The 12,434-nt window shown below is 46.0% G+C and overlaps 1 long non-coding RNA gene across 1 annotated transcript in view; it reads right to left on the minus strand.

Annotated features, from left to right (window-relative positions):
• Positions 1–4,382: 4,382 nt before the first annotated feature.
• The window catches only part of LOC137570972 (uncharacterized), a 30,130-nt gene continuing 22,078 nt past the window's right edge, over positions 4,383–12,434 (minus strand). The window contains exon 3 of the long non-coding RNA XR_011031261.1: positions 4,383–5,207. This is a non-coding gene — a long non-coding RNA (uncharacterized lncRNA). The remainder of the gene's footprint in view (positions 5,208–12,434) is intronic.

Genomic DNA, 12,434 nt, shown 5'->3' on the forward strand with positions numbered 1-12,434 from the left:
TATTTAGTCAAGTGATTTGTACTTCACTTTTTAAATATTACTCAAGTCTTACCTTGTGCACAATATATATATATTTTAAATGCATTTAAAATGACCTTATTTTAAATTAATGTGCAAGATACCATATTGGGCCACATTCACAAAGCTTTACTGCATGTGGTAATGCAGAAAACAGCTGATTTTACTGTTCATTTAGGGAAATATCAATTCATTAATGCTGTTACTAGCGGTGGGCTCACGAATCCATAACCATTTAAGCACCACAGTCTTAAACCCCCCTAGTGACCCGGTCATTTTTTTTTTAACAAAATAGGCCACTGCAGCTTTAAAGCCTCGCTGCTGGACTGTGATCGCTCCCCCCCTATATGTTTATTTTTTTTACAAATATTTTAAAGACTCTGTAACATCAAAAAGATCCCCTGGGGGGTACTCACCTCGGGTGGGGGAAGCCTCGAGATCCTAATGAAGCTTCCCACGCCGTCCTCCGTCCCTCAGGGGTCTCGCTGCAGCCCTCCGAAACAGCCAGCGACAGGCCCGACTGTCAGTTCAATATTTACCTTTGCAGGCTCCAGCGGGGGCGCTGTGGCTGCTCTCGGCTCCGAACTACACGGAAATACCCGATCTCAGTCAGGTCCGCTCTACTGCGCAGGCGCCGGAAGCAGTAGAGCAGACCCGACGGGGATCAGGTATTTCCGTGTAGTTCGGAGCCGTCAGAGCGCCTGCGCAGGAGCCAGGAAGGTAAATATTGACGTCATCTTTCTCGAAGGGCTGCAGCGAGACCCCTGAGGGACGGAGGACGGCGTGGGAAGCCTCATTAGGATCCGGAGACTTCCCCCACCCGAGGTGAGTACCCCCCAGGGGATCTTTTGACGTTACAGATCCTCTGTTTGTTTTTTATAATTTTTTTTTTAAATAAATTTACATACCTCCCTCTGCCAGCCTATGACAGCGATCGGCTGTCATAGGCTTCAGCCAATGAGAGCTGATAGCTCTCCTGCATCCCAGGGGACAGCCGTGTCACATGACTGTCCCCATTACAGAGCTGCCGTAGATCCCAGCGCTGTACAGACTAAATAGATGGCGGTTTGACCATCGAACAGCCTCCTAGCAGCGATCGCCGTTGAGAGACTGATGATGGAGCAGAGATGCGTGCTCCTGCAAATCCCCGCCCCAGGACTTTACGCCAATTGGTGTTAGGCGGTCCTGGGCTGTCGCGCCAATTGGCGTGACGCGGTCGGCTAAAGGTTGAGGATTTGTGATTTAATGAATTTGTGATTTAAATGAGGCTTAATTACCTCAGCTGTGCGCTGGGAGAGAGGGGGTTAGTTACCCGTAAGTCCATCATCTTCTCTGCGTTCCAAACGTCTTGCACGCGTCCTATGGGATGTGTTGCAAGAATACTACCACGCACTTCCTCCTTCAAGCTGGAAGGAGGAAGTGCGCGGTAGTGATTTTTGCAACGCGTCCTATAGGACACGTGCAAGACGTGTGCAGAGAAGATGACGGACTTATGGGTAACTAACCCCCTCTCTACCAGCCGCACAGCTGAGGCAATTAAGACCTATTTGAATCACAAATTCGAGCCCTCATGGATTCGTGAGCCCATCGCTAGCTGTTATTGTACGGCAAGATGAAATTACAGAGCAGTGAGGAAAATTAGCGCTTTTGTGCAGTAGACCTCCAATAAATGCCAGCAAATGTCAATTCACGTAGACTGAGCATGCAGTAAAGCCAAGAGGATGTTCGCTGATTACTGGCAGCTTTCAGGTGTAGTAAACCAACCTCCACAATGCATCAGAGTGAATATCCCATGACTGGAGTGAGCATAGAGCCAATAATAACAGCCTCTGTCTCCTGCAAGTCCCTGTGATAGGATCGGAAGCCTTCAGCTTTTCTACCCCCCAGGCAGCAGAGGTGTGAAAGCAGAACAAAAGAGGTTTCCCATGCAGCCCTTCAGATGTTTAACTCATTAGGTTCCTGATGCGGAGGAGCAAGTGGGGAAATAGCCTAAGCATGGCATGTGTAATGGCTCAGAGGGAGCATAGGATCTATAGCAAACATATACATCCTAAATGGATGTTGGGGATGCCTTTTACTTTTGCAATGCCATCACTGCACGGAACAGCATGCAACAAAAGAGAGACAGCTCCACACTCTTCTGCTGTGTTGACTTGAAGACCATTTTTTTGGGGTAAATTACTGAACTTCTACCGCACCTGTGAAAATCTTTGTGAATTAGGAGGGAAAAAAAAGTCTGAAATACTGAATGGGCTATTTTACTGAGCCGCTTTTTTTAATTGATCAGCCCTTTGTGAATGCTACCCATTGTGGGGTTTTTCTTTGTTTCGTTTTTTTCGTGTGTTTTTATTTTTTTTGCCGTGCCAATTCACAGATCCTCATCTTGTCAGCAGATTTATAGTGCCTGCTCACTCCTCTGCATTCAGTCTTAACCAAGCCCACTTTAGTCACATGGGGAGGTGTGTCTTCCTCCTGACAAACTTATGAATGGCAGTCTCTTGTAGGGAGGTGTAGCTTTACTCACTAGGAGTGAATGGGCAGCTGCAGATTGCTGAGTGAACATTTGTACATAGCCCAGTAAGTATTTTCTTATTTTGCAGCTTTTCATATAATTTTTTTTTCTTCTGCATAATGGTTTTGCTAAAAACATACAAATATGTGGCTAAAAAAAATAAGGCCTTAACCTAAAACAATTCCAGTTGTCTGGCTGTCCTGCTGATCCTCTGCAGGCAGATCAGGTGTTTCTGACTGATGCCTGACTGGTTTAGCTGCATGCTTGTTTCTGGTGTGATTCTGACACTACTGTAGCCAGAGATCAGCAGGGCTGCCAGGCAACTAGTATTGTTTAACCACTTGCCGACCGCCCACTACCTATGGGCGTCTGTAAAGTGGCATCCCCAGGACCGCGTAACAACGATCGGCGGCGGCGGCTCCTGGGGGACTGAATTGCCAGGGATCTGCTGGCATTAGGCTCTGCCCACCCGTGATGTCAACCCGCCGGCCAATTAGCAGCGCCGGCAGGTTGTTAACCCCCGATCTGCCACATAGCGTATAATACGCTTTGTAATGTATACAAAGCGTATTATACAGGCTACCTCCTGCCCTGGTGATCTAGGGACCACCAGGGCTGATTCTGCCCCCCCCCGATTGCCCACAGCACCCCTCAGACCCACCCCCCCCCCTCAGGCCACTGTTTGCACTCAATCACCCCCTGTCACTATCTGTCAACGCTATATTTTAGATTAGGTCCTAATCTGCCCCCTGGGGGCTCCTGATCACCCCCCCATGTATTGTATACATCTATCCTCCCCTGTAATCACCCACTGATCACCTGTCACTGCCACCCATCAGATCAGACCCTAACCTGCCCCTTGCGGGCACCTGATCACCTGCCCACACCCTCAGATCGCCTCCCAAGTGCATTGTTTACATCTGTTCTCCCCTCTAATCACCCATCAATCACCCCGTCACTGCTACCCATCAGATCAGACCCTAATCTGCCCCTTGCGGGCACCTAATTACCCGCCCACACCCTCAGACCCCCCTCCGATCACCTCGCCAGTGCATTGCTTGCATCTATTCTCCCCTCTAATCACACCCTGATCACCTATCAATCACCCAGTCACTGCTACCCATCAGCTCAGATCCTAATCTGCCCCTTGCGGGCACCCAAACACCCGCCCACACCCTCAGATTGCCCTCAGACCCCCTCTTGTCACCTTCCCAGTGCATTATTTACATCTGTTCTCCCCTCTAATCACCCCATCACTGCTACCCATCAGACCCTGAGACACCTATCAATCACCTCCTGTCACCCCCTAGCACACCTACCCATCAGATCAGGCCCTAATTTGCCCCGTGTGGTCTCCTGATCACTCGGCCAAACCCTCAGATCCCCCTCAAACCCCCTTCCGATCACCTCCCCAGTGCATTGATTGCATCTATTCTCCCCTCTAATAACCCCCTGAGACACCCATCAATCACCTCCCGTTACCCCCTGCGGGCACCCAAATACCCACCCACACCCTCAGACCACCCGATCACCTCCCCAGTGCATTATTTACATCTGTTCTCCCCTCTAATCACCCATCAATCACCCCCTGCCACCCATCAGATCAGACCCTAATCTGCCCCTTGCAGGCACCCAATTACCCACCCTCAGGCATGCCCCTCCCGAACACCTCCCCAGTGCATTGCTTGCATCTATTCCCCCCTCTAATCACACCCTGAGACACCCATCAATCACCTCCTGTCAGACGGGACCGCGCCTGCCCAGACTGTGTATGCATCAACTGGCCCCGACTGACAGACATTTTGAGGCCAGCACCGGGTCAAATGGAGAAGAAGACGACGCCAATGGGATCTATCAGGCCGGAGATAGCCCCAGGTATGTATATTTTATTGGGAGTCATTCATTTCTTGTACACTTTAAGATAGTTGCACCTGAAAGATCCATTTACTAGTTCATCAAGGTGAAAGGTTGTTCCGAAGTATACCCAAGGTGCTAAAAAATAACCCCCAGATACGAAAGGGCGAAGTCTGGATCCTACAGAGCTTTCCCATGTCCTGACCCCCCACCATTTGCTAAGAGCTTGTCGGAAATGTTATGTGGCCATCGTCTTAATGCATAAGTGCAGCTTACTGCACCTACCCGACTACGGCCACACCTGCCCAGTAAGCTAGAGCTGCTTGTCCATGCGTGGGTGCAGCGCGGATGTGCTCGTGCCTGAAGAGAAGCGCAGGTTCATGATTTACAAAAGGGTCCCAGGCTGTGGCGGTAGTCTCAAGAAGGACATGGGCAGCCCCTGGAGGATCCTCCTCTCAGGTAAATATTGGGGGGGGGTTTCACCTTTGGTTTACTGTTGAGATGTCCAAGAGTGTCCAGTAAGTACAAGGACTGACTCCCGAGAAGTCAGCTACAGAATTGTATTGTGTGGCCACCAGTGCAGTGCTTGCTCCATGTTGGTAGCAGGTGGGTGTGAGGGTATCTCCATGCATGGTGAGGTGAAGACATGTCGACAATGGCCTTGGGTCAAGAAAGGCTGGAAAGAAGCTTCTTCTTACTAAGACAAAAATCAAGGACAAACTGAAATTCTGCAGGAAGTATTAGAATAGGTCTGCAGAACACTGGCACAATGTTATGTTCTCTGATGGATCATCCTTCCAGCTGTGACATCAGGAAAATTGATCTGAAAAAGAAAAGACACATTTCAATTTAAATCCTGCAACATGCCAACAGTGAAGCATCCTGGGAGAATCCATGTGGGGGGTTTTGCTTCTCATCCAAGGGAGTGAGTTTACTCACTAAGAAAATGATCATAAAAAAAGAATGGTGGTAAAACATCCTCCAAGAGCAACTTCTCCCTACAATTAATTTGGTGATTGCCTTTGCATCCTCAAGCATGATGGAGCATTGTGTCACAAGACAAAAGCTATAAAGTGGCTCAGAGATCATTATACTGAAATTTGGGATCTGTGTCCAAGAAACATCACAGGTTGTAAAGGAAACTGTACATTTAAAAAATTAAAAGTTACAAACTTACCCATGTAAAGGGAAGCCTCTGGTTGAACCAGAGGCTTCCCGATCCACCTTGGAGCCCACAACTGCTGGGTAGGTCCTTGCGAACATATCCAGCTAGGGCTTCTCAAACATGTTCCTGTGGCCCCAGTCATACACGGAGGGGCTTCATTCCTGAGTCGCTTCGTGCTACTGTCTAGGCGTGGCTATACTTGCGCTTGCAAAGAAGAGGATCCCGACCAGCAGCGGTGGGATTGAGGGCACAAGAAGACTGAGTTATGTGCATGAATAAGAGGGACAAGGAAAAATGGGCGCGGGCGGAAGATGAAACGCTATATTTCGTGGCTAACTGGGCATGGGTTGAAACTGAAAACATGTAAATAAGTACCATTGTAGCCCCTTGAGGACCACTGTCTTAAACCCACCTAGTGACCAGACTATTTTTAACAAAATAGGCCACTGCAGCTCGTTGCAGGGCCGCACAACTCGGCACACAAGTGATTTCCCCCTCCCACCCCCCTTTTCTCCCCACCAACAGAGCTCTCTGTTGGTGGGGTCTGATCTCTCCCCAAATGTTTTTTTTATATATTTATTGTATTTCATTTTTAATAAATTTGATCATTTTCTATTTATTTCTTATTCTCCCTTACCCCGCCAGCCAATCAGCGTGATTGGCTGTCATAGGCTTCAGCATAGCGTCGTCATCCATGCGGAGATACGCACGCATCGTTGCGCGATCTCCTGCAAACCTCATTCCCATCCATTCACGCCAATCGCCGTGGAGCGGTCAGCAAGTAATTAAAACAGACGGAAAATGAAAACAAAAATAATTTACTTTAAAAACCAATTCATAATTCAAAAATATAGCTTAACCTAACCCTACTCTCACATAGAACCCTCCCCTGGTGGTGCCTAACCCTAAGACCCACCCTGATGGTGCCTAACCCTAAGACCCCCCTGGTGGTGCCTAACACAGGCTCAAAATGCAATGCGACGATGAACCAAATGGAAATAATGGCAAATGCTCTGTGGCAGAAAAGCATTTGAGCATGCTGAAATGGGTCACTGGCAGCCAGCAACTGGCCCTTATAAGCAATGTCTCCTCTGAAACTCACTCCCCAGCTGTCTACTCCCCTCTGCAGGCAGGATCCTCAATATCACCAGCGGTGACAGGAGGGAGACTTCCCTAAGCAAGGCTGGTTCTAGAAACAATGGGGCCCCTGGGCAATATTATCCCGGGGTCCCCCAACAGACACCCCAACCAAAAAGTGGCATTGGGTGCCCTTTGTTGAAGTCAAACACCATGGGGGCTACAACAGGCTCTGGGGCCCTGGGCCAACTGCCCCCTTTGCCTCTATGGTAGCGCCAGCCCAGTTCCTCAGCTTGCCCCTCTGCCAAGCTGCTCCTTTGGGACACAGGAGCTTCCCCACAACTCTTAAAAAAGCGTCTTGACCGCCACGATACCGATGGAGCTGTCTGCCGAGGGCTCCATCTTCCTGTTGTTGGCTGCCTCCTCCATTGTTTGGGTACAGTATTGATTCTTTTTGCTTGCACGGCCTAGTTTCCTGGGATCATAGTCACCTATATGCACAGCACTTTTCACATATTTTCTATATAGTCCTGGGGCGGGATTTGCAGGAGATCACGCGCGCCGAGCAAACGCACCACTTCCACTCTGTCGTCAGTTTCCCAATGGCAATCGCCGCTTAGGAGACTCTTAGACAGCGAAGCCACCCTCTATTTACACTGTGTAGCGCTGCAATCTACAGCAGCACTGTACTGGGGTCAGCCTTGTCCTTGGGAGGCAGAGAAGCGATCCGCTGTCATTGGCTGGCTGGGAAAGGGAGTGACGATGGCTAAAAAAAAATAAAACAAATAGGTAAATTTACTCAAAAAATAAACAAATTATTAAAAAAAAAAAAAAAAAAAAAAAAAAAAAGAGGAAGGGAAATCAATTGTGTGCAGAGTTGTATGGCCTTGCAGCGAGCCCTTAAAGCTGCAGTGGCTTAAATTGTAAAAAATAGCCTGGTCACTAGGGGGGTGTAAGCATACGGTCCTCAAGTGGTTAGATTGCCTATTGCACTGCACTTTTTTGCTTTTTGGTCTGTTGGGCCCTTATATACTTCACTATATTGATCAATACTTGAGAACCCGGGTTCTATACCCCATGGTACCTCAATTTATGAGCACCCTGGGGAATCAGTTATTATACATATTCATTGATATATAGCAGTTACCTAAAGCATATGACCTATTGCAGTATTTAGTTGTTGAGATACCAATTTTGTGTATTCATAATTGAACTAAAATTTGAATATTCTGCCTAATCATAGTGTAATGCTGTTCAATGGGCTGATATACAGTAGTTTATGCTCCTTGAGGGGGCTAATGTAAACGTGCAGACTGTCACTCACAGGCTGATAGACTACACGCGATACATGATAGAATGGAAGGGTAAGGAGAGGAACAATGCTCTCGCCCAAGAGGATCCGGCACTCCAGCTCTTTTCAGGGGGATGGAGGCGCTTAGGCCTCTAAAAACACACGCCTAATAAGGTCGCAACTATTCATCAAGCCAAGCCAGATCATAACACTTGTCAGCATTCCCCATTGCTGTCTATGATTTAGGCCTAGTGCACACCAAAAAACGCTAGCAGATCCGCAAAATGCTAGCAGATTTTGAAACGCTTTTTCTTCTTTTTCTGTAGCGTTTCAGCTAGCATTTTGCGGTTTTGGGAAGCGTTTTTGGTGTAGTAGATTTCATGTATGGTTACAGTAAAGCTGTTACTGAACAGCTACTGTAACAAAACCGCCTGGCAAACCGCTCTGACGTGCCGTTTTTCAGAGCGGTTTGCGTTTTTCCTATACTTAACATTGAGGCAGAAACGCATCCGCAATCCAAAATCTGCAGCAGCCCGGGAGTATGCGTTTCTGCAAAACGGCTGCCGCTCTGGTGTGCACCAGCCCATTGAAATACATTACCCTAGCGGATCCGCACCCGCAAGCGGATCGCAAACCGCAGCAGAACCGCTCTGTCGTGCACTAGGCCATACTGCTTATTGTATGAAGACTGATAATGTGGAATTTAAGAAACTATTTCTAATATTTTTTTATCACTTTATGTGTGTTAATAAAGTTTTCTAAAGCGTTTTTGTACTGCAAGACTGCATTCTAGTTTCTCTTTTTTCGCCAATATAAAGGCCTTTCTCTAAACTAAAGTAACAGAAAGGCACTTAGGCACTCGGCAGAGTGAAGCAACAGTTAAGTCCACAATGAAATGGCTGCAATGCATGCCCTGAGCACATGGTGGTGTTCAAGGTATATGCTTAGGTGGCCTATGATTAGGCATGTCTGTATCACTAAGCTTTAGAGTTTTAGGGCTCAAACCCAATCGAGCAATTTTGTGAGAGTTTAGAGAGCGATTCAAAACGCTAGCAATTTCCCTAAACGCTCAGCTAATGTTAATGGATGGGCCCAATTTCACTGGAGCGATTACCAAAATCGCAAGCTCAGGACATGCAGCATTTTTAGCATTAAGCGATTAGCGTTTCTGCAATGTGAAGTATATAAACGCTGGCGTAATCGCTCATCAAAACCTACAAAGAGCGATTTTGCTAGTGTATTTACATTACTACACACTGTAAAAAAAAATATTAATTGAAAGGACCAATCAGAATGAAATCGCTAATGGATACACAATTGCTGTCAAAAAGCTGACACTTTTAAAACGCTACCAAAATTGCCAGCAATCACTCATGAAATCGCTTACAAACCGCTCATTAAAAACACTAGCGATTGCGATTAGCGTTTTGTAGTGGGTTCCAGGCCTAATGCTGGGAATGCACCATGAGTTTTTTTGGCAGATAGATGGTTCGATAGATAATTTCTGACAGGTCCGATCTGATTTTCTAATCGATTTCTCATAGATGTGAATGGAAATCGATCGGAAAAACGATTGGAAAATTGACCAGACAGTAAATCTGTTAAAAAAATCTCATTGAGTAGTCCCAGCAGAAGTGAATGGAAATCGATCAGAAAATCGATTGGAAAAACGATCGGACAGTAAATCTACTGAAAAATCTCATTGTGTACTCCCAGCATTATGGTGGTAACATTTACCATTGAGTGTGCTTCTTATGGCAGTAATCACTAATCATCCTGACAATAGCATTCTACCACCCCACCCCTCTTTAACCATTTCGGCCGCCCGGACGTGGAGCTCACATCCGGGCGGCTGCTCTGCTGCGCTCGCGGGTGCGCCCCCGTGGTGTCCCCCGGTAGCCCTGTATCAGTGAATGGGAACATGGTTCCCGATCACCGATCCCTATCCCCCGCAGAAAAACTGAAGCGCTCTCACAAGAGGCTTCAGTTCTTCTGCCCGGAAATATTTCGCATCCCCCTTGTACTTCCGCTTAGCGAGAAGTACAAGGAGGGAAAACAAAAATGAAGGTGGCCATCTTGTGGCCAAATAGTAAAACTACATCTACATATTTTTTACATTACAATTTACACATATAACAACACTAAAAATTAATTGTATGTCCCACACCAAAATATTACCCAAATAAAATTTATTGGAAAAAAAAATTACAATAAAAAAAAAAGAAAAAAAAAAAAAAAGACCTAAGGGTCTGAACTTTTTAAATATGCATTTGAAGGGGGTATACTACAAACATTTTTTAAATTATAAGCTTGTGAATAGTGATGGACGCAAAACGGAAAAAAGGCACCTTTATTTCCAAATAAAATATTGGCGCCATACATTGTGATAGGGACAAAATTTATATGGTGTCATAACCGAGACAAACGGGTAAATAAAATACATAGGTTTTAATTATGGTAGCTTGGATTATTTTAAAACTATAAAGGCCAAAAACTGAGAAATAATGATTTTTTTCCATTTTTTTCTTATTAATCCTGTTAAAATGCATTTATAAATAAATAATTCTTAGCAAAATGTACCACCCAAAGAAAGCCTGATTAGTGGCAGAAAAAACAAGATATAGATAAATAAATTGTGATAAGTAGTGATAAAGTTATTAGCGAATGAATGGAGGTGAAAATTGCTCTGATGCATAAGGTGAAAAATCCCTGCGGGCTGAAATGGTTAAAGGACAAATGACCTGAGAAGGATATAGAGGCTGCCATATGTATTTGTTTTTAAACAATACCAGTTGCCTGGCTGTCCTGCTGATCTTCCATAAGCCTGGTACACACCATGCAATTTCCCGTCAGATGGGTCGAAAAGATAATTTCCAACAGGACCGATTTCCGATCGCTTTTCCGACCAATTTGCATAGCGTAGAAGTGATCAGAAAATCAATCAGAAAAACGATTGGAAATCCGATCGAATCTGTCGGAAATTATCTATCGACCCATCTATCTGTCGGGAAATTGCATGGTGTGTACCAGGCATTACATTAATAGTGTCTGAATCACACACCTGTAACAAGCATGTGGCAATTGCAGTCAAACTTAAAAGGAAACCGAAAAATCGGCCATATTTATTTGCTTTTAAAAAATACTAGTTGCCGGGCAGTCTTGCTGAACTATCTGGTCAGGACTCAGTAGGGTCTAAATCACACACCTGAAACAAGCATGCCACTAATCTTGTCAGACTTGTCATGATCTGCATGCTTGTTCGGGATCTATGGCTTAAAGTATTAGAAACAGAGGATCAGCAGGACAGCCAGGCAATGTGCATTATAGTAAATATGGCAGCCTCCATATCCCTCTCAGGTCAGCCTGTAAATAGAGGGGGGGGAAAAATCAGATATTTACCACTGTAAATGGAAGCCTTTGGATCATCGAGAGGCTTCCACAATCCTCCACGACCCCCCTGCCTCCTGGCTGAAACCCTCTTCATCTTTGTGGCCACATTTCCCTCTGCGCACAAGCGTGGCCGTACTGCGCAGGTGCCAGAGGGTTTGCACCTGCACAGTAGCAGTAAGCCGTTCGTGAACAGAGGAAAAAAAAAAGCTGTGTACAAGCAGCTCCATACTACTGTAAAGACATGTGCTATACCAGGAATGGGCAAACTTGGCCCTCCAGCTGTTAAGGAACTACAAATCCCACAATGCATTTGCCTTTATGAGTCATGACTGTGGCTGTCAGACTCCTGCACTGCATTGTGGGACTTGTAGTTCTTCAATAGATGGAGGGGCAAGTTTGCTCATGCCTGTGCTATACTTTGCGTCTGCACAATGTAGCCGGGCTCCTACACGGAAGGTAATGCTGCTGTGGGCAATACGGTTTTGTAATCAAAGTCGAATAGTGTGAAGAGGAACAGAAGGGCTTACTGGGGAAGCCTCTGGACCATCTAGAGGCTTCCCCTACTGAGGTAAGTATCTACACTAACTCTTTTTTAATACTAATTACTGGTCTGCTTTAATAAACATTTAATAAAAACTTGTTTTGGATAGATCCACTTTACTGCTTTGGCTGCTGTGAAAGGGCCTCTAGGTTGTGTTTTTCCCCCCAGGCTAAAAGGTCCTAGTCGTCCTCTGCATAGAGCTACGCCCCACTCTAGATGTAAACACATTGTAGTCCCACTAATCCTCTCAGCAGTTACTATCATAGCTGTGTGATTAGGTACCTGTGATTGACTGGCTTGACATAGCTCCCAAGCAGTGGCTATCGCTAATGCATAGGTTCAGTACATGCCTTACCGTACAGTTGTGACATCATTATGTAATTCTAGCTGCAATGCTGCATGCGGATTGCCATTAGGTCGAAAAAAAAGGCACACTATCTGCACTGCAAGAGATTCGCTGACACGTTTGGCAACGCACAGCCCACACTGAGATTTGCTCAATAAAACAGACATTGGTGTCTGCAATATAATGCACAATAACAATAAATTGCATGCACCGCGCACTGTACTGTGAATGTTAGCATGG

The sequence above is a fragment of the Hyperolius riggenbachi genome, chromosome 4 (genome assembly GCF_040937935.1).
Source record: "Hyperolius riggenbachi isolate aHypRig1 chromosome 4, aHypRig1.pri, whole genome shotgun sequence".
Taxonomy (NCBI): Eukaryota; Metazoa; Chordata; class Amphibia; order Anura; family Hyperoliidae; genus Hyperolius; species Hyperolius riggenbachi.